The sequence below is a fragment of the Ailuropoda melanoleuca genome, chromosome 4 (assembly GCF_002007445.2).
Source record: "Ailuropoda melanoleuca isolate Jingjing chromosome 4, ASM200744v2, whole genome shotgun sequence".
NCBI lineage: Eukaryota > Metazoa > Chordata > Mammalia > Carnivora > Ursidae > Ailuropoda > Ailuropoda melanoleuca.
The window spans coordinates 41,077,817-41,098,904 of record NC_048221.1 but is presented as its reverse complement, the minus strand read 5'-3'; the positions used below and the strand labels follow the sequence as shown (position 1 = coordinate 41,098,904).

The 21,088-nt window shown below is 41.1% G+C and overlaps 1 protein-coding gene and 1 pseudogene across 12 annotated transcripts in view; both read right to left on the bottom strand.

The window, feature by feature from the left end:
• The window catches only part of CHL1 (cell adhesion molecule L1 like), a 219,264-nt gene extending 201,853 nt beyond the window's left edge, over positions 1 to 17,411 (bottom strand). For 4 of the 12 annotated variants that reach the window (XM_019805549.2, XM_034658651.1, XM_034658659.1 and 1 more), the window contains exon 1: positions 15,928 to 16,103. The gene's annotated coding sequence lies outside the window, so the exon portion shown is untranslated. The other 8 variants (XM_019805547.2, XM_034658655.1, XM_034658658.1 and 5 more) reach the window with 5 other exon arrangements.
• LOC109490924 overlaps positions 17,348 to 21,088 on the bottom strand; it is a 158,427-nt pseudogene continuing 154,686 nt past the window's right edge.

Here is a 21,088-nt window from a genome sequence, read left to right as displayed (position 1 = left end):
TGGTCCTCTATTTTACATTGTTCTTATATGAGTACATGTCCTTAATTAGACTGGAGGTTTACAACACACAGTGAGTGTCAGATGCCCCAAAAAACACATATACATTCATATTAATACTATTTTATAGGCATATATTTGGTGGTAACTGTAAGCATCTTCAGGCCAGCTCCTGTGTCTAATTCATCTTGGAGTTTATCCATCCAGCATAGTGATTTTCACACAGCAAGAACTTCACAGATTTTCATTTAAATGATTAAATGCAGGAACATAATAGGATAAAGGCAGAGAAATGCGTTGAACTTTTCTAAGGAATGTCTTTACCCTCTTTGAGTTGGGCTGCATATTCCAGAGCACTATTCTCCGTACTGTGATGATCTTAGGAAACACTTCGGGCACGACCTAAGTGAACATCCCCTTTGAATTGTCTTGCAATCTTTCTGACTGTAAAAAAAAAAGTGGAGGTCTCAGGTAGGTCCTAATATATCACCAACAACACTTTAACTTTACTAATCTTGCTATTTTATAGCAGGAGAGTGGGAGTAGGACTTCAACCCAGAGCCTTTGGCAGGTAGGCAGGTAATTTGTATCCTGGAAGCATTAATGACCTTGGACTGTTTTCATTGTATTAACGTTTGTAGTTACCTCCCATTGTTTCCCACTGACACCAGTATTTCATTTACAGTAATGAAATAAAACCTCCATTTTAAGGCAACACTTTTTTTTTCTCTTAATGTGTCTTTAAAAATGTTAAATACCTTATGACAAAAATAATGAAGATGGTGTATTTGGGGGAGTCTTAGAGAATAGGAGATGATCGAGTGACCAGTTACTTTAAGAAGAAAGAACAGCGGGAAATGTGTCTGAGAAGACAGGAGCTCTAAGAAGGCTGGAACAGTGAGCGGTTGGGTAAAAGGAGAGGGTCTCTAAGGATACAGGAAAGTAGAAGGGAATAATGAAGGCTGAGTCCGGCTGAATGTGGAAACCAAGTGTGACAGTTACTTGGCCTGCAAAGCAGTGGGGAGCCAGGGGAAATTTTCGGGAAGTAAGTGACATCATGGTCAAAGTGACAAGCGAGAAAGGGGATTTTAACAGGGACATTTAGACTTTAGTGGAGAAGAGCGGTGACAAAAGGCAGAAATCCAGTGAGAGGAAGGTTGCAGTGGTCTAGTGATTAAAAGACTGAACAAGGAACTATCCAGAATGGCTCATGAGAAATAAATCTCAGTGTGTCAAAGAGAAAGTTGAAGCAGGCTTTGTCGTCGTTTAAAAGTAGAGAAAGGATGCAGAGGACAGAACATGGACAATCACTAAAGCAGGACTGGCCAGAAGGTGCTTTCTGCTCTAGCAAAAATGTACTTTGCTATAACAAAAGAAACTGAGGGGCAAAAATCTGAGGATTGCTAGTGTTTCAACAGTCCCAAGTGAAATCTGTTCAGAAAATGTAAGTTTTCTGAACAAGGGAACATTTTATCAACAGCTAAAATGGTTTATCATGAAAATGATGTAAGACAAAATCAGACAACCGGATTTCCAGTTCCACTCTTACACAAATGGTGCCAGGAGTCCCCCTACCCTCTCCGAATAGGNTACCCTCTCCGAATAGGATTAATACCTACCTTGCTTAAACACACAATTTTTATTTATGCATTCATTTATTTAACACCTAGCTTTTATAAGCATCACATTAAATGATATATGTGTGTGTTTCTTACTTAAAGGCAATTTTTCAGCATTACCATTATAGAATTAAATTCACCAGAGCAGAGCATTTTAGGGTTACATATATTGCATTTTGCCTGCTGAATTAGTTTCTGAAATATGAAAAATATAGTGCAATACTCCGTACGTGCTTTTGGCAAGACTGCAGGAGAAAAACATCTACTCGTGTTTATCAGAAAGGTGGATAATGTAACAGAGGTATGAGAATGATAGTATGCATGCCTCCCAAGCACTGAGAGAAAAATGGCACGCCACAGAGGGAAGAAGATGATGGGAAGGTGTGAGGAAATAGAGAAGGAGAGGCCATGAGGACACAGACTGAACCCCTATCAGACATGGCGGCAGTTGTTCTCCATCCATTATCAGGGAGCATTTGAAGAGAAAAGAAACAGCCCAAGACAGCTCCCTTGCTGTATATTCTTGATCTGCGTGCTCTTTACTCGCACAGCTTTTCAGGAAGATACGAGAATGATGCTGGTACTCGCCACCCGTGAGTCCCCTTTCCGTTACAATCCTGTTTCTGAAAGTTACAGGTAAAGAAAAACTGAAGCCAAATGCACAATTATCATTTCGGTGCAAGAAGCCTGCCTCCTTTGTCGTCTGTGGCTGTTAACAGATAAATAGAAGGACACGGAGAGGCTCTTTTCTGTCCCTCCTCAAGCCCAGTGCCTATGTGATCTGAGTAGTCAACTCCCTGTTTCCGGGCGTTTGAGTTTCGCCATGGTCCTACCGGCTCTGCTAGGGGAGCCCTAGTTTTCCCAAGGCCAACCCACTTCCAAGCTAAATGGAAGAGTAAGGATACATGCAAATGGCTGGGAGGTGCAGAGCACCAGCAAAGCCCACCCTGCTAAGGCATCACAGCCTGAAGTGTCCTCAGCGGCCCATCATCTCACTTCTAGCCTCCCTCTCCAGACACGGGCGCCTCCAGCTATCCAAAGTTCACTCTCCTGTCACATTTCCTTCTCAAAGTTGTGTGCTCTCCTGGCATAAGAGATAGAGGAAGTAGGAAGGGAAAGGAGCGTCCCTTTGGGGCACAGCATCCTTCCACCTGCTCCATGTGTTCTTCTACTTTGTAACCGGTCATGTGATGAGTAAATGGCATCATGGCAGGTATAATAATTCCCTTTGTCAGCATGTCTTTCAAGTTCTTCCTACCCTGTCTAGTTGAATCCTCCAGCACAGCAGGGTAGCTGGGTGAGTGCTCCCTTTGTATCTGGACTGGTGTTGTATGGTCTGGACAACAGCGGAAGGGACGCGGAACCTGTTCCAGGCCCAGTCTTTACAAGAACTGGCGATCTTCTAAATTGGACTCTTGGACCCCTGAGCCATCATGTAGGAAGTCCAATGACCTACTTGAGATACCAGTGGTGAGACCATGTGCAACATGAAAAGAAACAGAGGCCTAAGAGGGGCCCAGCGGAGTTCAGCCCTCCTTGCATGTGCACAGCACCAAACATGCAAGTGAAGCTATCCTGGGGCCACTAGCCCAGCCCGGCCACCATCTGAACCTACCATGTCACCCCAGGTGTCACCAGGTGGGGCTGAAGAAATCACCCATCTTAGTCTGAGTTCCTGACAAACAAAAGCACGAGACTTCATACAATTGTTTTTGTTTCAGTTATGGGTTAGTAATGCGGCAGTAGGTAACTGAAGAGTGCCCCTCCACATGTTACATAAATTGCTACATAGTTACAATTCAAACTAATTTTTCATCATTTCCCCTCTTAGCTACACAATAAGTCTCCAGGTACTTTTCTTCCAAATGATAAGCAACTTGTGTATTTCCCCTAAGAATTTGATATGCAAAACACATTCCTACTGAGGTCTTAAACAGTTTAAAGCCATATGGTGAATTCCCCATGCACAATTCAACAAAATAAATGATGAAAATAGCATGAGCTCCATTTCAGAAGTCAATGGAATGGTGATAGTATTTACAAAGCATGGCCTCCCTAAGTGATAGTAATAAAAAAATACAATGTGATACACTTGCAGTGCAAAATCTCATCTGCAAACAATAGCACCTCAGTAGTTATCAGTGCCTTGCTATTAGAAGGACATCATGTAAAAGGTTTGGGGAATTTTAATATTGCTGCTTTGTATTTGCATGCAACTTTCTCAAACAGGTAGATTACTAGGAAAGATGATTTCACTTATTTTCAGATTAATGATTTATACTCCTATAGGTGATATACCAAAATCATTTTTAGTTTAAACTATTTCATAGTTTCTTAATGACTCGGGACCACCCATAAGGCCATCATGATTTCTGAGTCGGCTCTTCCTAGTCTTTCCGTTCTCCTCCCTTGCTGAAGAGATGCTAGCTATAATTTCTTTTGTCTGTGAACAAATCTGCAAAATTTCCATCATCTGTTCTAACTTGCAGTTTATACTCTGCCATCCACTAAAATAAAACAGAGTTTTGCTTATTAGAATGGTTCTAAATTAAGAGTGAATAGTCACTGAGTGAGAAAGGTCTTTCCGTACCAAAATGCTTGCAGTGAATTCAGTGAATTTACATTGCTATGAGGCCTCCTTTGTTCAACCTTTAGATATTGGTTTAGGATTTAGAGACTGTAGGTAGCTAGTGAATAGACTTCAGATTTTCTTGTTGTGATTATAGTCATTGATTTATTTTATATCTTTTACTCTTATTTGCAGTAGTAAAACAGCATAGGGGGAAATGAGCATTGTTTTGGCAATAGGTGAGAAATACTTTACACTACCTGTATCATGCAGTATTTAAGAACATCTATGTAGATCAAAATAAATTAGTATTGAAGGGATTTAAATACAACACATCAGTTACAGATTAATGAACTACTCTGTACAATTCAAGACCTCCACTTTTATTTTTTAATATTTGTGGACTGGAAACGGCTGAAATAATTACTTCAGTTTTCTACCTCATGTTTAGCATGAGTTCTAAAGAGAGCATACCCGCCCCTGCTCCACCAGGCGCACACACACCATAGAGGCACCCACATAAACTTGTGTCATTCATGGAACCAGTCTGAACCACCAAGACACTGGAATACAATCTTCAAAGGCAATAAATGTGAAGTAAATCCAGTTGAATAAAAACCTAGAACTGGGCATTCCATTCCCTTCATAGAGCACAGAAGCAAACGTAGCCGAATTAGCCTCCCATTAAGGACACAGTCTAGTGTTCAGTAGAAACAATCCAACTACTCTCCACTATAAGCATCCGGTCTGTTAAACCCATTATTTAGATGAACGTGGGAAATGATGACACACACCTTTCTGTCCCTCCTCATCAGCTCTGAATTTCGAGGGGCAAAGGAAGTGGAATGCATGCTTAATTGAGGCAGTAAATACAAGGCTGTAGCAGATTGTTTTACTGTTAAATACAGTAATGAGTTTTTAATGGCTGCTGTCCAAAATTACACTGGAGAAAAATGGTTTATTAGTAATAATAATAGCTGGCACTTTTATCTTCAAAGCACTTTACAAATATTAGCTCATCAATCCTCCAACTGCCACTGGGAGGCAGTGGTAAATGTTTCTATCCTCAGTTTACAGCTGGTGAAACAGGAAAACAGGGGTAGTAATCAAGTTTTCAAATGCAGGTTTTGGGTACAGAGCTCAATTTCCAATTCAAACAACTCACATCATTTTTCTCGTAGTTTTATGATTTTATTAACACAACTACAGTGTACACATAGGCTATCCCTCTATTCATTTTCTTTTCTGCACAGCCTGGCATTGGGATTGGTGACTCTGATGGCCATCTGGGCTGCTCTTTCCACAACGGCGTTGTAGTTCTTGGAGGAGACACTGTGAGCAGTTTCGGCATGGTAAGATTTGTCGCACCTCTGGAGCCCCTGAAGCTCTTGGCATTGTGGACTAGGAACTTCCGGAAGCCACTGGGCAGCATGTGCTTTGTGTTCCTTGTTGCTCCCGTGACCAATGCTGGGCATCAAGATCTGGCCCTTGAATCTTCTGCGTACCCTACTGTCAAGGCACTTAATTCTGACATATCAGTCTGGTGCTGAATGAATTTCTTGGTCCTTTTTTATTTCTTATTTTTATTTTTTAAAATTTTATTTATTTAATTGAGAGGGAGAAAGAGAAAGAGAGAGAGAGAGAGAAAAAAAAAACAAGCAGGAGGGAGGTGACAGAGGGAGAGAAAGAGAGAAGCAGTCTCCCCACTGAACAGGGAGCCTGATGCGGAGCTCAATTCCAGGACCTGGAGATCATGACCTGAACCACCCAGAAGTCCCCCTTGGTCCTTTTTTAATGATCTTGGACTTCACCAGAGGTCTGAGGGTGGCCATGATGCCAAGTAGGTGATGGCTGCCATCTCCACAGGAAGAGAGGACGCATATCAATTTTTATACATAATTGGATGGCATTCACTGTGATGACTGGCAGCCCTTTTTTGAGGGGTTAGTGGTTAAGGTCAAATCTAGTTTATTTGAACCTGATTCACAAAAGCACACAGGAGTTGTATCCAAATTGCTCAATGGTGGTCCTTTAGTATTATTTCAAGCAAGTCGGCTGTGTTAAAAAATTCAGCCCAAATCAATTACATGCAGAAGCTTCTATGCATGGATAAAGTGGTCTGTTGAGACCCTTTGAAATCTAGCCCCACTGAGAATTAATTGCTAGAGGTTACAAAACAAAATGGAATCAAGGTGAAACTTAAACATCTTTATTTGGGCTTTCTATTTTCATTCACTCAGATCTCCTTTATGGAAAATAGTATACATTTCAAATTAGTGAATAATAAATAATCCAAAGAGTCTGTTATTCATTCTGATGTACTCTATAGATGTTAAAATTATTTTGGTTTGTTTGCTTACCACTGTGGGCAATGCTTTCAATTTCTTGTCATTGTATAATGCCTTAAATATTTTAATCTAATAAATGAATTCTCCACTATGTCATCAGATGCATCTTACAGAACAAGTTTAGAGAGTCTCTGGATTTATAACACAAAAACAAATGTATTTCTTGAGAAGACAAGTACTGTACTCTGGAGAAGCAGACATGGGTCAGACAAAAGTCCTATAACAAATCCNTCTCCACTATGTCATCAGATGCATCTTACAGAACAAGTTTAGAGAGTCTCTGGATTTATAACACAAAATTTCTTGAGAAGACAAGTACTGTACTCTGGAGAAGCAGACATGGGTCAGACAAAAGTCCTATAACAAATCCATTCCATCAATCCAAGGAAATGGGGTTGGCTATCTAGCCAAAGCAGAAAGTAAACATTTGTGACTCTATTATAGAAAAAGGAGTTGGAATTCCTTAGCATCTCAGAATGCTACTTATATTTTGAGCATTAAAAGATAATAATAGCATTTGCTTCTAAATACCCCAAACCAAAACATCAAACGCCTCTCAAAATCCCAATTATATCGACCATGCCTAGAATAGCATTGATTTTTTTTCCTTCAAAGCCTTATCTTAATTGACAGCTGTTAATAAAGACTGTACCATCATAATGATAGGTGTCATTTTCAAGAACAGTCAGGCTGGTATATGACATCTGCTATTGCCAACTATTTCTATCTTAATCTGGAGTGGCAGATACTCACACCTTTGTGGAAATGCCAACCGTGTAATGCAATTGGTTATATATAACACCCAGACGTGAGGGAAATCCATGCATATTGATATGACAGAGCATCAGAAACACTTCTGCCAAGAAATAAGGAATGGTAATGAGGGCAAGCAAAAGCTTTGGGGAGGGTAAAGGTTGAATTTTACAAATACTGGTGCCCAGGGACTGTTATAGAAAGAATCAGGCACCAAATACTTTCATGACAAGATTTTGGAGAGAACACAAATGTCCTCCTCTCCCACATGGAAGTCCCTCACAATTAATCCTTTGCATTAAGGCTTTTAAATAGTCTTTTTAAAAGCTGCCATTCCTGGGATAAGTATGCATTTTCATGTAGTATCTTAAGAGGAATCATTTGCATCTATTTTTCCACTAGTTTAACTGAGGTAGTGAGACACAGAACAGGTGAATTTGGATAAACAACAGGGACGGGTGCTAGCTCTTGATGAAGACTACAGCGAGAGAATTCTGCTCATCAAGGGCACATCGATGGATGCTGCACACCTGGGCAATGGAGTCCAAGAGAGAAGAGAAAGGACATGCAAAGGGCTAAATGTTTGAGTCTCCCGCAAAATTCATACGTTGACATCCAAATCCCAATGTGGTGATATTTGGAGCTATGGCCTTTGGTAGGTAATTAGTTCATGAGGTGAAGCCCCTCATGATGGTAATAGTTCCCTGGTAAGAAGGACCCCAGAGAGCTCTCGTGCTCCTTCTGCCATTCTTGTTGGAAAGATACAAAGAGAAGTCAACCCGGAAGAAGGCCCCCACAAGAAGACCAGGCTGGCATCCTGATCTCGGACTTCCAGCCTCCAGAAATACAAGAAATAAATTTCTGTTGTTTATAAGCCACTCTGCTATGGTACTTTGTGATAGCCCCTGAATTGACACAGGGTGCGGAGGGTGTATGAGAGACTCAAGAGGAGTGCGGGGTAGCAGTTAGGGGCTTGGGACTGGGACTCAGACACTTCTGAGTTTGAGTCCTGGTGAGTCCTGGCTCTGCCACTTCTGAGCCATGCAGGATGACCTTGGACAAAAAGCCCACTATGCCTATGTCATCCAGCGTAAAATGGGTATTATAATAATAGTACTTACAGTACTATAGTACAAATCACTGATGCAGAGAATGCAAAATATACATAAACACTCAGTAAGTGGTAGCTATTTAAGCATCAGCCTGGCACAGCCTTAGTCCTCTCTCTAGCATAAAACAATTACCCAATAAAAGCTTTTTAAATGACTGGTCAGTATTTCATAGGACCTACAATCAATCAGTTAATCAATCAATCAGTCAATCAATATATCATAGAATTAAAGAAGCAATGGAAAATCAGATCTCCTTATCTGTGGGCAGGGCTACATTCAGCCTTGGGAATATAACTGGTCATGTTTTCAATATTTCCCTTAGACTCATTATATCCTTCAGTTTATATATTAATTCTGATTTTTTTAAAAAAATCATCAGCTGTAACACCTTTCTTTTTTGTTTTAAATAAGAAAATCTAGGGGAACCTGGGCAGTGCAGTCAGGTGACTGACTCAGTTCCAGCTCAGGTTGTGATCTCAGGGTCATGAGATTGAGCCCCACTTTGGGCTCCGTGCTCAGCATGGGAGTCAGCTTGGGACTCTCTCTCCCTCTCCCTCTACCCCTCCCCCTGTCCGCGCACTCTCTCTCTCTCTCTCAAATAAATAAATAAATCTCAAAAAATAAATAAGTAAATAACAAAATCTAAAAGCAGTAGTGTGGGCTATGAACTAGACCACAAATCAGAATATCTGAGCCTTAATTCTGGTTTCACTACTGCCTAACCAGCTATTAGACCCTGCTTGTTTTTGGGGGGTTTTGTTTGTTTGTTTTGTTTGTTTTTTTTGGTTTTTTTTCTATAAAATGGGCTAACAACTTGTCCCTTTTTGTTCATCATGTCACTGTAAAAGTCAAGCAAGGTGATATGGGGGAAAAAAATCTCTAAAATGTTGAAAGTATCCAAATATTGCAAAACATTACAATTTTTTAAATAGAAATCTTCAAAAGTAATCTTCTGAATGTATGGAAATGTAGTCTTGAGTGTGTTAGAAAAGATCTTCCCCTTGAAATTTTGCATGTATGAGATGTGTTGTTTCCTTTGAACACATTAGTACACAAAACATCTCATAATAAGCTGATATTCTGTCACTTTACATTTTTTAGCAAAGGTCTTCGATGCAATAACGAACTGAATTCACAATCAACTCTAACTGCATCAAATGATCAAAAATCACATTTTTCTTACCTCCTTGCCTTCCATTACACCGTGGATTGCATCCCTTAGCCATAGAACACAAATGCCTCCTATCAGTATGCTACCAGTGCATTCCTGATGATTGCCTCATCCTCTTCACTCTGATACCACTATGCCAAAGAGGGGTACCCCTCCAGATATTCAAATGTCCAGATTACAGTGACTTTTAGCTGTCAGACTGTTATTTGAGGGTATCTTCAGTCCACAGGCATTAACATCTGCAATCCTTAGCATCAGATTTACCACTTAAAACAAAAGCTTTTGTTAGGGAAGAACCTCTGCTAAAAATGCAAACCTGTTATCACAGAGGCTATACTATGCCTTTTGCATCAGGCTCTCTGCCATCTCAGTTCTCATCTTGGAAAGAGAACATTATACAGGAGAATGGACAGAATTGTCTGGAAGTTTGGAAACTACAGCTGAAACCCACCTCTGAATGCGGGCACGCCCACCTAGGGCAATGAAAGAAGGGCAGAAAATTACAAAGGAAAGTAGGAGAAGATGCCTCTGAACACAAATTTAATGATTTTCCATTTTGTTCTACTTTAGGCAATTCAGACTTTCTCCTTCCCCATTACCTGTGTTCCATAAATGTTAAGGCTCAAGGTGTGCTGGATATTCTTCATTAACCTACCAGATTCCAACCCGTTCTCCACCTTCTTCCATCCTACTCTGTGCAGAGGGAACCATCTCCGCAGACCACTTCATCCAGGCTCCCCTGCCATCTGACTCTGGTCGGTTTGGCCACTCCAAGGAAGTGCAAGCAGGAGATCTGCATCTGCCACTAGACTGAGCTGCTTCTTTACAAGTCCTGGCTGGCAGCCTTTCCCAGGGCTACTGCTCTCATCTCCTTAGTAACTTCTCTCGCCTACTGTCCCACTGGCTGAGGGGCAATAAGGGCTCTTCAGCAGCCCTTGTTGGTTTCCCTCAAGCCTGTCCAAAAAGATGTGGTCCCTTCTTAAAACTCCCTTCAACTGCCTCTTTCAGTATGCTTATACATAAGAAAAAGTAAAAGTAAAAGCAAGAGGAGACCAAGTCTTAGAGAAGACACAAAACTCTGGGTCCTTTAAGACTATCAAGGAGACATACTATCCACTTCCAGCCAATGGCACTCTCTAGACACTCGGGTTCAATATTGTGAGAACATCAAGTCTTTAAAGATAAGTCAGGAGTATGAATTTTTATGTGAAATCCCTGTTTTTTAAATACTGGCTGAAATACTTCTTAAACACTCCGTGGACCAAATAAAACACATATGTAGACTAGGTTCAGTCCAAAGGACATTAGTTTGGATCCTAAATAGACTATGGTGCCTCTTCTTTAAGGAAAAAAAAAATCTGCTCTTTGTTGCAATGCATAATTACAAGAAAGGTGGAAATTCACATCTATACAACTTTTTCTTACACAACTATTTAGTCCTAAAAAAAATAATTCTTTATCTCACTTGAAATCTCAAGGCAAAACAAAGAAACATCCAGACTGGAAAGTCACAGGAATCTTGGTAACTTGGTCTGTTCTAAATGTATGAATCTAATCAAATCATTTAACTTCAGTATGGCTCACTCCATTCACCTGCAAAATCAGGATAATGACTTCTTTCCTACCATCTTCACAGAGACATTTGGCTGAGAAATGAAATAATAATACACAGTAAATGAAAAGTACATTTGAGCTCTTTAGAGAATAAAATTCTGTTTAAACCAAAGGGATTAGTAAGAAAAACCTCAGAGGTTTGCCAAAGCTTTTTTTTTCCCCCCTTTTCCAACCACGTTTCATGACACCGAGGTAACTGCAAGTCAATGCCTCAGGCCAACATGATCTTCAAGAAAGTTTACCCCAATCTCAGTCGGTGATACTCAACCCTCCAGGTACATTGCTCTCCCCAGAAGCTTTCAAAAATCACCAAGTCTTAGTCACCATCCCCAGGGATTCTGATGGAATTCAGCTGGGTTGGTAGTTTTAAAAAGCTCTACAGATGATTCTCCTTTCGGTCCAACCTGAGAGCCAGTAGTCTTAGGATCTTTCAAATATGTGGAACAATCACTACTAGAAGATGAGTGCATAACTGACACAGATATCAACAATTTTCCATTTGATTGTGTCATGATGACGGTTCACATTTATTCACATACAAAGGGATACACACACACACACACACACATACATATCTATCCCTCTATCTTTATCCATTCATACACTGAATATGGAATAGATGGATAATTATTCTAATTAAAAGCCAGAATTTATTGAGTCCTTAGTAAATTCTACTAAGCTGCCTATAAAGATTGCCCCCTATAGTGTTCAGAATAATGCACATGAGCTGGGCATGGATATTAACCTGCACTCCATAGAAGAAATCAGTGTTAGATTAAAAAGACTTAACCAAGGTCACACACAGAGGAGTTAGCAGACTGATTTGGAACGCAGGCAGCCTGATTACTATAGCCCATGCACCGGTTTGCTTCCCACTGTGCCAGACAATATAAGGTTTATGAGATGCATAAAATGGAACGTGTGCCCTCAAGAATGTTAAGATATGAGAAGGGAATTTTGATGCACACTAAAATTCACAGGCTGAATGGAAAAGTGGTCCACTGTAGTCCCTAGAGTTAGGGAAAGCTGGATTAAGAGATGGACAGCTGATGGTTTTGCTTAGTTCCTACTTTGCAACTATGGGGAAAATGAGATGCACCCAAACATCAGAAGGAAGAACAATTAAAACCACCAGGAAAAGAAACCGTATTTAAAGAGAGTCCATTTATATAGTTGCCATTTATTATTATCATCTGCCAGCATTGTTTGGATCGGATATTTATGCCTTCTTAAATTTGCCTATATTGTCAGTTCAACCAGCAAACCACAATTTTTGAAGAATTCATCTCAGTTCAAACTCTCTGATGCTTATTGAAAAATTGTGTATAAATATACACATAAACACACACATATTCCTAATAATTTGATTTCCAAAGAGATAAACAAGCTGTAATCTCTTGGTAGGAACAAGCTATTATGAAAATGAAAATCACATTTTTTCACAGAAAATTTTAAAGATTGAGAACAAAATATGCATTCTCTTTGTATTTTTATTAACGAAACACAATAGGAAGGTAAGCAGGATGGTTTTTTATCCACAATACATAAAATCTCAATTAGTTATGGTCTATTTGTGCACTGACTAAAAACATTCGTTAACAAAACAGAATTTTCTAGTTTACTGGATAAATATACCAGAAGAAATTGCAGAATAATGTTAGGTTGCCAAGCAACCACAGCTCTACTCCCTCTTGTTTGTGATCAATCCAACTCATTCATCAAGCTTCCTATCCCAGTGCTAGAGAATTCCAACCAATTTGTTTCTTGGGAAATTATAGTGACTTTCGGTAACACAATAACACTTTTATTCTCAGAAGATAAACTTAGATGTTCTTTCGATCAAAGGGATGTGTTAATTCATTATTCTCTACATGGTGCTAATGAGAAAGCTATAATTAACTAACTACACTATTGTGACACACATAAAATAAACTGCAGTAATTAGTAATGTTTAAGGTGTTAACCAGCCTCCAAAATTAGAAAATACAGAATCTTTCCTCCAATAAAGATGTAGAGAAAGGAGAAAACACCAAATCTAATTAAATTGGGAATTGTTTCCATTCTCCCTCACACCCCAAAGAGGGGGAGAGGCATGGTCGCCAAAATGTGAGAGATTTCACTTCAATAGCAGAGAAAATGGCTCAATGCCAATTCTACTTGTAGGTAGACATAAAATGCTGGCGAATAATGTAATCTTTTCTTTGAAAGAATGCTTAGCACAATATTTTTCTAGGAATGAATAGAAAGAATATTATGCTTTCACTCATTAGCTGTGTTAACTTAGCATATTGTATGTAAATCACCATAATAATTGCATTCTCTTCAGACTGAATTAGTTAGTTACAATGAAGCTGTAATCAAAATGTACATAATTGAAAATATAGTATTCTCGGTCTCGGTTTGAAAAAATAACAAGCAACACAGATCGAATCAGATAATACAGCACATCATTGAAAACAGCCTTAGTATAGAGACAACTTCCTCCTCTAGCTTATACCTTTGCATGTCAATTAGCTCCCCAAATTCAGGACTCAATACCTCCAGATCTGTCATGGTTTTCCATGTCACCCTTTGTCTTTGGCCTAACTTAAGCTTTCCATGTGCATTACTGGGGATTTTCAGGGGAAAATACAAAAGAGTGAAAAGCTAAATTTTTGTTTCTAAAATGTATTAGACTCCATGGCACTGTTGACTGTCATAAATCAAAAGGCAAAATAATTTCCAACAAATGAAACATTTAATGCCAATGCTCCTGGGAAACAATATGTAAATGATCACATGAATTTCAGGCAAGCTGTCACACTAATTCCTCAAGGTACCTTTTAAAGATGACATATTCACTGTGAAGAAGGGGGTGTTGTCAGGCAAAAGTCAAACTTAAAGCAATACTCTACTATCTGAATTGATATTCACAGGGCTTCTTGACACTCATTCCTTCAAATCTGATACCATCCGGCCCCCTCTATTACTTAATTTTCCTTTATGAGATTAAAAACAACAGCAACAAAACCTAGCAGAATCATCAATCAGTCTTGATCATTACTCTTATTTAATTCTCCATTAAAAAGAAAAAAATGAACCAGACTATTTAAACAAAGCAATTTCGGGTCAAACAACCTATCTTCAAAATTTTCAAAAGTAAATTATATTTTTTCCAGCAAATATTTTCCAGTCAGGTCTATTTTGTAGAAGTCTTAAGGAACTTTGTGATGGGAACATATGTCCAGTTTTACTTGCTTCGGATCCACCAAGACACAACTATATTTTAATAAGCAAATGATATTTTTAAGTTATATTTAAAACCAACCCAGTATATGGGATTAATTAATTTTAAGGTAATAAATACATTATGTGCAATATCAAATCCTGTCATTTTTACAATTAGGTCCATGGGATGTTTTGCTCATCATCAGGCAAGTTGGAACACATAATAAAACCATGAGGTAGCAATAAACATCTGCAGTCTTTTCTTTAAAGGACCCATAAGTATAGATGCAACAAAGAACAATCTAAAAAAACATATATTAATCATCATAGTCCTACTCTTCTGCAGTTATGTGGGTAAAAACATGCCCAGAAAGAGATTTTTAATGAACTGCTATAGCCAGTACTCACACTTGCCAAGAAATAACTATTTGTCTCCGTTTATTCACTGACAATATTCAGGAGCTTAGGAGGAATGATTATACACTACGTTCTGCCTTTAAGGCCATAAAATGGAAAGCTGGGTTATACATGAGACTCTAGAACCAAGTTAAATTATGAAAGCCATAGGGTGGTCCATTATAAAAGACTGAAATTAAGACAAACCCAACTACAACATCAGCCTGTGAAAGAGGAAATAGAGTCTTACACACAAAGCTGTAGAATAAACTCTTTTTTTCCCCTTATCACTAAGTTCCCCCAAATAGCTTTCTGAGCTTCTCTCTCCATCAATGTACTGACAAGCCAACGTGACCAGCAGTTGGTCAGTTTATATCTTCCAATTTGCTGCAATCCAGAGCTATGTAAGAGTTTTATGGGGCAGTATTATTTAATATCCACTGATATTCTCCAAAATAAGAAAACACAGTATTTTGCCTTATATAAAGATGCGGAGAAATGAGAATGCACCATATCTAATTAAATTGAGGACTAATTAATAGTAACAGTAACGCCATCAGCAACCATAACTAACTTAGGGTTTTATTAAGCATAAACACGAAGCTAAACTGTCTTCTTGGATTATCTCATTCCAGTCCTGCAAAAACCTAATAAGCAAGGTATTGATATTATCGCTATTACTGAAAAGGGGAAACCGAGGCACGGAGTTGTTAAATGGCTCGTCCAAAATCACACATCACAGAGACGCCGGAGCTGGAATTGGAATCCACCCGGGCGCCGCGAGAGACTGCCTCGCGCTAGCCCAGGTGGCTCACCAGTTGCCCACCTACGCGCGCACGCGCACATGCCTCCCCCCACCACAGGCATTCCAGAGAGCGCGCCGTCGCGCACGCGCGTGCCCAGGTGGCCACTTGCCGGCCCTGGGGACTCCTCAGAGGTTCTCAAGGGCGGGGCTGAACCCCAGCGCCCCTCGCAAAGGGCTGAGCCGCGGGACTCCCTTCCCGCCCCGCCGCCCTGCTGTGCCACTAGACACCTGCCCTCCGCCGCTCTCCTTCCACCCCCTCCCCTGCCCGCCTTCCCTGCTGACAGCCGGACCACCCACCCCGCGCTCGCCCCAAGGCGCGGCTCCGGACGTGGGTACCTGGGCCCGCGAGAAAGCGGCTTCTTCGGCCTTTGGGTTTTCGCAGGAATTCCTCAGCCCTGCCCCTGACTGAGAAAGTGAGGCTCACACAGCGTGCAAGAGGAGTGGGAATCAAGGGGCCGGCGTTCCCCAGCCTCCCAGCCTCCAGGCTCCAATCCCTGCTCTCCAAATTAATCACTTTCTCCCTCCCCACGCACACTCTCAGTCACAAAAAAAAAAAAAAAAAAAAAAAAAAAGGAGAGAGAGGCACAAAGAAGAAGAAGGGACCATCCGTGACTGGCATCTCTAGCTCCCCCAGCTCGGCTACCAAGGAGCCATGGCAACCACGCCCCCGGCCTGGCCTCTAGCCCCCACCGTGGAACTCCTAAACCTCCTGGTTTGCTTGCCGCCCCCGGCCCCAACCCTGCTGTCCACGGATCTCCCTTTTCAAGCTGGCGGCGTATACTGAACCCCAACCAGTACCTGGAATCCTCCCTTGAGAATGGGAGGAAGACAGGGGCGGGGTGGGGTGCGGGAGAGAACATAGCCCTACGACCCAAGAGATGGTCAGGGGCAGGGAGGAGTGCGACTAGGACTGACCCCAAACCCAGGTAGACCTCGGGCCCCTAGGGGAGAGAGGGCTGCAATCTCCAGGAGGGTCTGGAATGCTCGCCAGAGGGTCGGGGGCAGTTGGGGGAAGGAGGCTGGAGAAAAAATAGAGGTTAACCTACCCTCAACCACGCGGAGAAAGTGGGAGCTGGAGGATTCGTGTAACGGGTTCACTCCATCCGATTGACATGGAGCTGTGTTTGAATCCAGAGTCAGCCACCAGGGGGCGGAGCTGGGAAAGGGGGTGTCTCTTCCCGGGTTAGGGCTGAGGGACCTCGGACCACCCCACTTTAGGCAACGATGGAGCCCTGATTGCGCACCATTTCCTATCCACAGTGAGTTGACCCCTCCCAGCAGCAAACCCTTAATCCGCCTTCCATCACGCCCAAACAGTTGGCTACGGGGGGAACTGGGAGAAGCCGTAGGGCTAGCAAAACGGATGCAAATTAACCCCCACCCAGACACACCTGAGCCCTCTTTGGCTTTAGATCTCTTCCGTACCTTCTCTCAGGGAAACTTCTCCCCCTAGCTGGCTTGCTGCGGGAGAGGGTCGTGCGGTGTCCGGCAGCTCCAAGCGGATCCAAGGGAGTTTCTCGCTGGCCGCTTGCAGCTGATCCACACGCGGGTCGGCCGGCTGAGATCCCGCCGGGCCCCTCCCGCCGCCGGCAGTGGCCGCGAGAACGCTGGACCTGTTCTGGCTTGCGCTCCGGTCCACGCCCTCCGGGCAGAGGCTGGCTAGCGCCTCTCCTCTCTTCCTCGGTTCTGCTCCGCCACCCCTCACCCACGCCGCTTATTTTCCCTCCCTTTGCACACTCCCTTAGGACAGGGAGAGCTACAGGCTTAGGACTTTTATTTCATGGTGAAAAGCAAGGGTGAAGCCAAAACTTCGCTCGTCATTTTCTGTATCTATGGTCAAAAGAGGTAGGATCGCTGTCCCTTTTATCTGCAAAAACGAATTAAAAAAAAACACACAAAACCCTCCCCCTCCCGATGGTTTCACTCAGTACATATTCCCGACACGGGTCGCCGGTCTGGTTTTCCTTCATTGATGCATGTTGGAAGGGTGTGGTGCCATATACCTATTAAAAAATATTCTTTTCGCTTTCCTTCCTTATTTATGGGTGCGATGAACCTTGCTATTTAATTTACAAAAGATGCTACTACGATAAGTTAACAAATGATTACATACATAAATTTGGGCACCTTTCATTGTTAACCATTTTTTTAAAATTTTTGTCTTAATACAGTCTGTAAGTACCACATTGTGGTACCAATTTTACCACATTGTTCAGTAAAGTTCTTTCCTATTTATTGTGTATTAATTCACTATTACAGGGTGAAAGAAAGCCCTGTGTGTTTATTTCCACTGCAGAAGGCCATTCCTGATGCCTTATCAATTCCACCAAACATGTAAATTTTATTTTAGGATTCCAAAATTAATTTGGGAAGTTACAGGCTTTTGCAGAATAAGTTATTTATACACCCTTTAATTTTATTTCAGGCCATGATCGTATTTTCCAAATTTTTCACACAATACCACTTAAAAAAATTCTGTTGAATTTAAGTTCTCTTTGATGGTAAGAGAATCATTGACTTCTAATTTTTACTCCACTAAGGCAGTAAGATTGACTTTACAGCCTGGTTTTGTTCTCATCTTGTACATTGAACAATGAGGACATTTAGAGCTGTGAGCTCCCCTCAGAGTTGGATACCACTGTAGTAGCAGCTAGAGGGAAGGCAATTCAGAATTCTGCTTCAGAAGCAACTGAATAAAATATTTTGAAAAAGAATTAATGGACTTTTAAACTTTAATAATTGCTAACCTTGGAGCCCTGATTCTGTCAGTTCATGTGTGGGCCCAATTCTTACTGACTGCATTGCAAATTGTGAATGCAAGTGAGGGCAGGATTTGTCCTGAGTTTAAATTGTACTGCTAGTGTAATTTCTTTGCCTGAGGCATCATTATTCACATGGCGTGTTTCCTAAAGTAGAAACAAAGATAGAATTTTGAATGAAATTCCAACAGGGAAAATATGGGAAAACATTTCCAAGGTCAAGGAGACACAAAGCTGAGTTGAACTCAGAAGTTGACCACCTTCCGAATAAACATTCTAGGACCAAAAGACTCAACTCAATCCTGGCCAGACCAACAGAATACTCTTCAACATACAGCTCTTCTTTTCTCTATGATTTGTTTGACATTAGGATCATTATGAAAAGATATATATAGAGAGAGAGAGAGGGAGAGAGACCCTAGTATTTATCAGTCATTGTTCAAGGTCCTAGGGTACAGTGGAAAACACAATAGACAAGGCCAGCTGCTTCTTTTTAAGTCAAATATCCAAAAATAAAGACTACCAAGGCATAATACCTGAAACAAAAAGATGAAGTGTCAATTCTTAAATATGAGTTTTCTTGAAAGGGAAATAGCATACTTCTGAGTCTCTGACCCTGCATATAAATGAGGAACTAATAGCCCCATAGTAAGCCCAAAGCTTATTAGGGACAGCCATCAAGTCTATATACGCACAATATGCTCTTCGCCAGGCAAAGACAGTTGAAGTGAGGGAGAAAGAGAAAAGTACATAAAGAAAAGTGAAGAAAGGAAAGAGAAAGGGAAATGGAAAGGAAATGGGAAGACAAATGATTAACCAAGAAAGGAAAAAAAGTATTTAAAAGAAAGAATTTTAGCCAGCTAAATAAGTCTTTTAAAAGAAAGGCAAAGTAGAAGCAGATGACTTAAATTTCCACACCCAAAAAATACCCCATTGATGCTATCTCCAAGGATAGGTTTTTTTGTTTTGTTTTGTTGTTTGTTTTGTTTGTTTGTTTTTGATGCTTTTCCAAAGGCAGGCCACAAATGTAGGCTTTCCTGACCCAAAGAACTTAAAACAGCTCACTGCCTCAGATTCCGGAAAGGCTGGAACCCGAGACCAGAAGGCAGCCTTCAACCAGAGTGGATATTCGATGAAGCTACCTTCTGCTGCTGCTTTGAAATCCTCTCTTGGCTCCCATCCTCCTGTCTGACACTTTGTTCAGACCAGTTCCCACTCAACAAACGATCCTAATCTATCAAGCATCACACAGTTGCACGTGAGTGCTAAAGAAAGACTAGATTTCTTAGGAGTCACATGAAAATCTGGTTTATTTGCTTTGAAAGGTGTGAATTTATCTCTCACAATTGAGGAAGGCCATGTAAAATAAAAATAATGACTATCAAACCACAGATGAAGGGGAGAAAGGAGGTCTTTAATGAATAGAAGCAGAAGGTGAGAGAGATAGGCCAGTCATCTGGAAAAAAAAGAGAAAAGATATTAAGAGCCGGGGTATTTTTCAGCTTTTACTGCTGATTTACTGCCTATCCCCAGCTTGAACCATCATTTGGTATCACTCCCAGAGCCAGGACCATTGGAGGAGTATTGCCTTTTGGCAAAGCCGAGTAGCTAGTGATATGGCAATGTTCCTAGAAAAATTGTTTAGCGGAAGAGCTGTAGTTTTCGAAATGGCATTTCAGTCTAGCAGTTCTGAATAGTCACGGAGCCACAGGGATTTTCTGGCCAACTACTGTCCTAAAGGAAACAGGTTGTTCCGCTGAGGGGTAGGTCCTCAAAGGCAACCTTGGAAGTACAAAGCAGCTACCTTCAGCTTAGGTATTAAGAGAGCTAAAGAATACCGTATTAACTCTGCAGAGTTAAACTGACAGTGTCAATACTCATTTAACTTGTCCTTTAATACAAGAACAAAAGGACATGTATTAAAAATCAAAGGGCAATCATTGTGGACCAAATAAAAAGGTAACGTCTAGTTCTTCACGCCATGGATCATTAATATATGTGATTCAGCCTTAGGAGGTCATGGAACCAGATATTTTCGCTGGATTTTTTATTTATTTATTTATTTTTTTAAAGATTTTATTTATTTATTCAACAGAGAGATAGAGACAGCCAGCGAGAGAGGGAACACAAGCAGGGGGAGTGGGAGAGGAAGAAGCAGGCTCATAGCAGAAGAGCCTGATGTGGGGCTCGATACCATAACGCCGGGATCACGCCCTGAGCTGAAGGCAGACGCTTAACCGCTGTGCCACTCAGGCGCCCTCGCTGGATTTTTTAAAGAGCTAGGTAATTTTACAAGCATTATTAACATTATATTTATGTAGTTATGATCATGCTAAGTGTTATCAAATCTCATGCTTTAAGGCATTTGTCGATTACTTGTAAAGATCAGAAAGATTTCTTGTCCTCCAATCAGAAATGATCAAATGCCCATTATGACTACCTTAGTATCCTACTGGTGGTTTGCTCCAAAGTCCTGTGCAGTGAAGTCTTATCTCAAAGGTCTGAGAACAGGTTTATAATATGAATTCATTTGTTGGGAAAAGTCTTCATAGTTTTGGAGGATGGAAATTTCATTTAAATCTCTTTATTTCCGGGGCGCCTGGGTGGCACAGCAGTTAAGCATCTGCCTTCGGCTCAGGGCATGATCCCGGCGTTATGGGATCGAGCCCCACATCAGGCTTCTCCGCTATGAGCCTGCTTCTTCCTCTCCCACTCTCCCTGCTTGTGTTCCCTCTCTC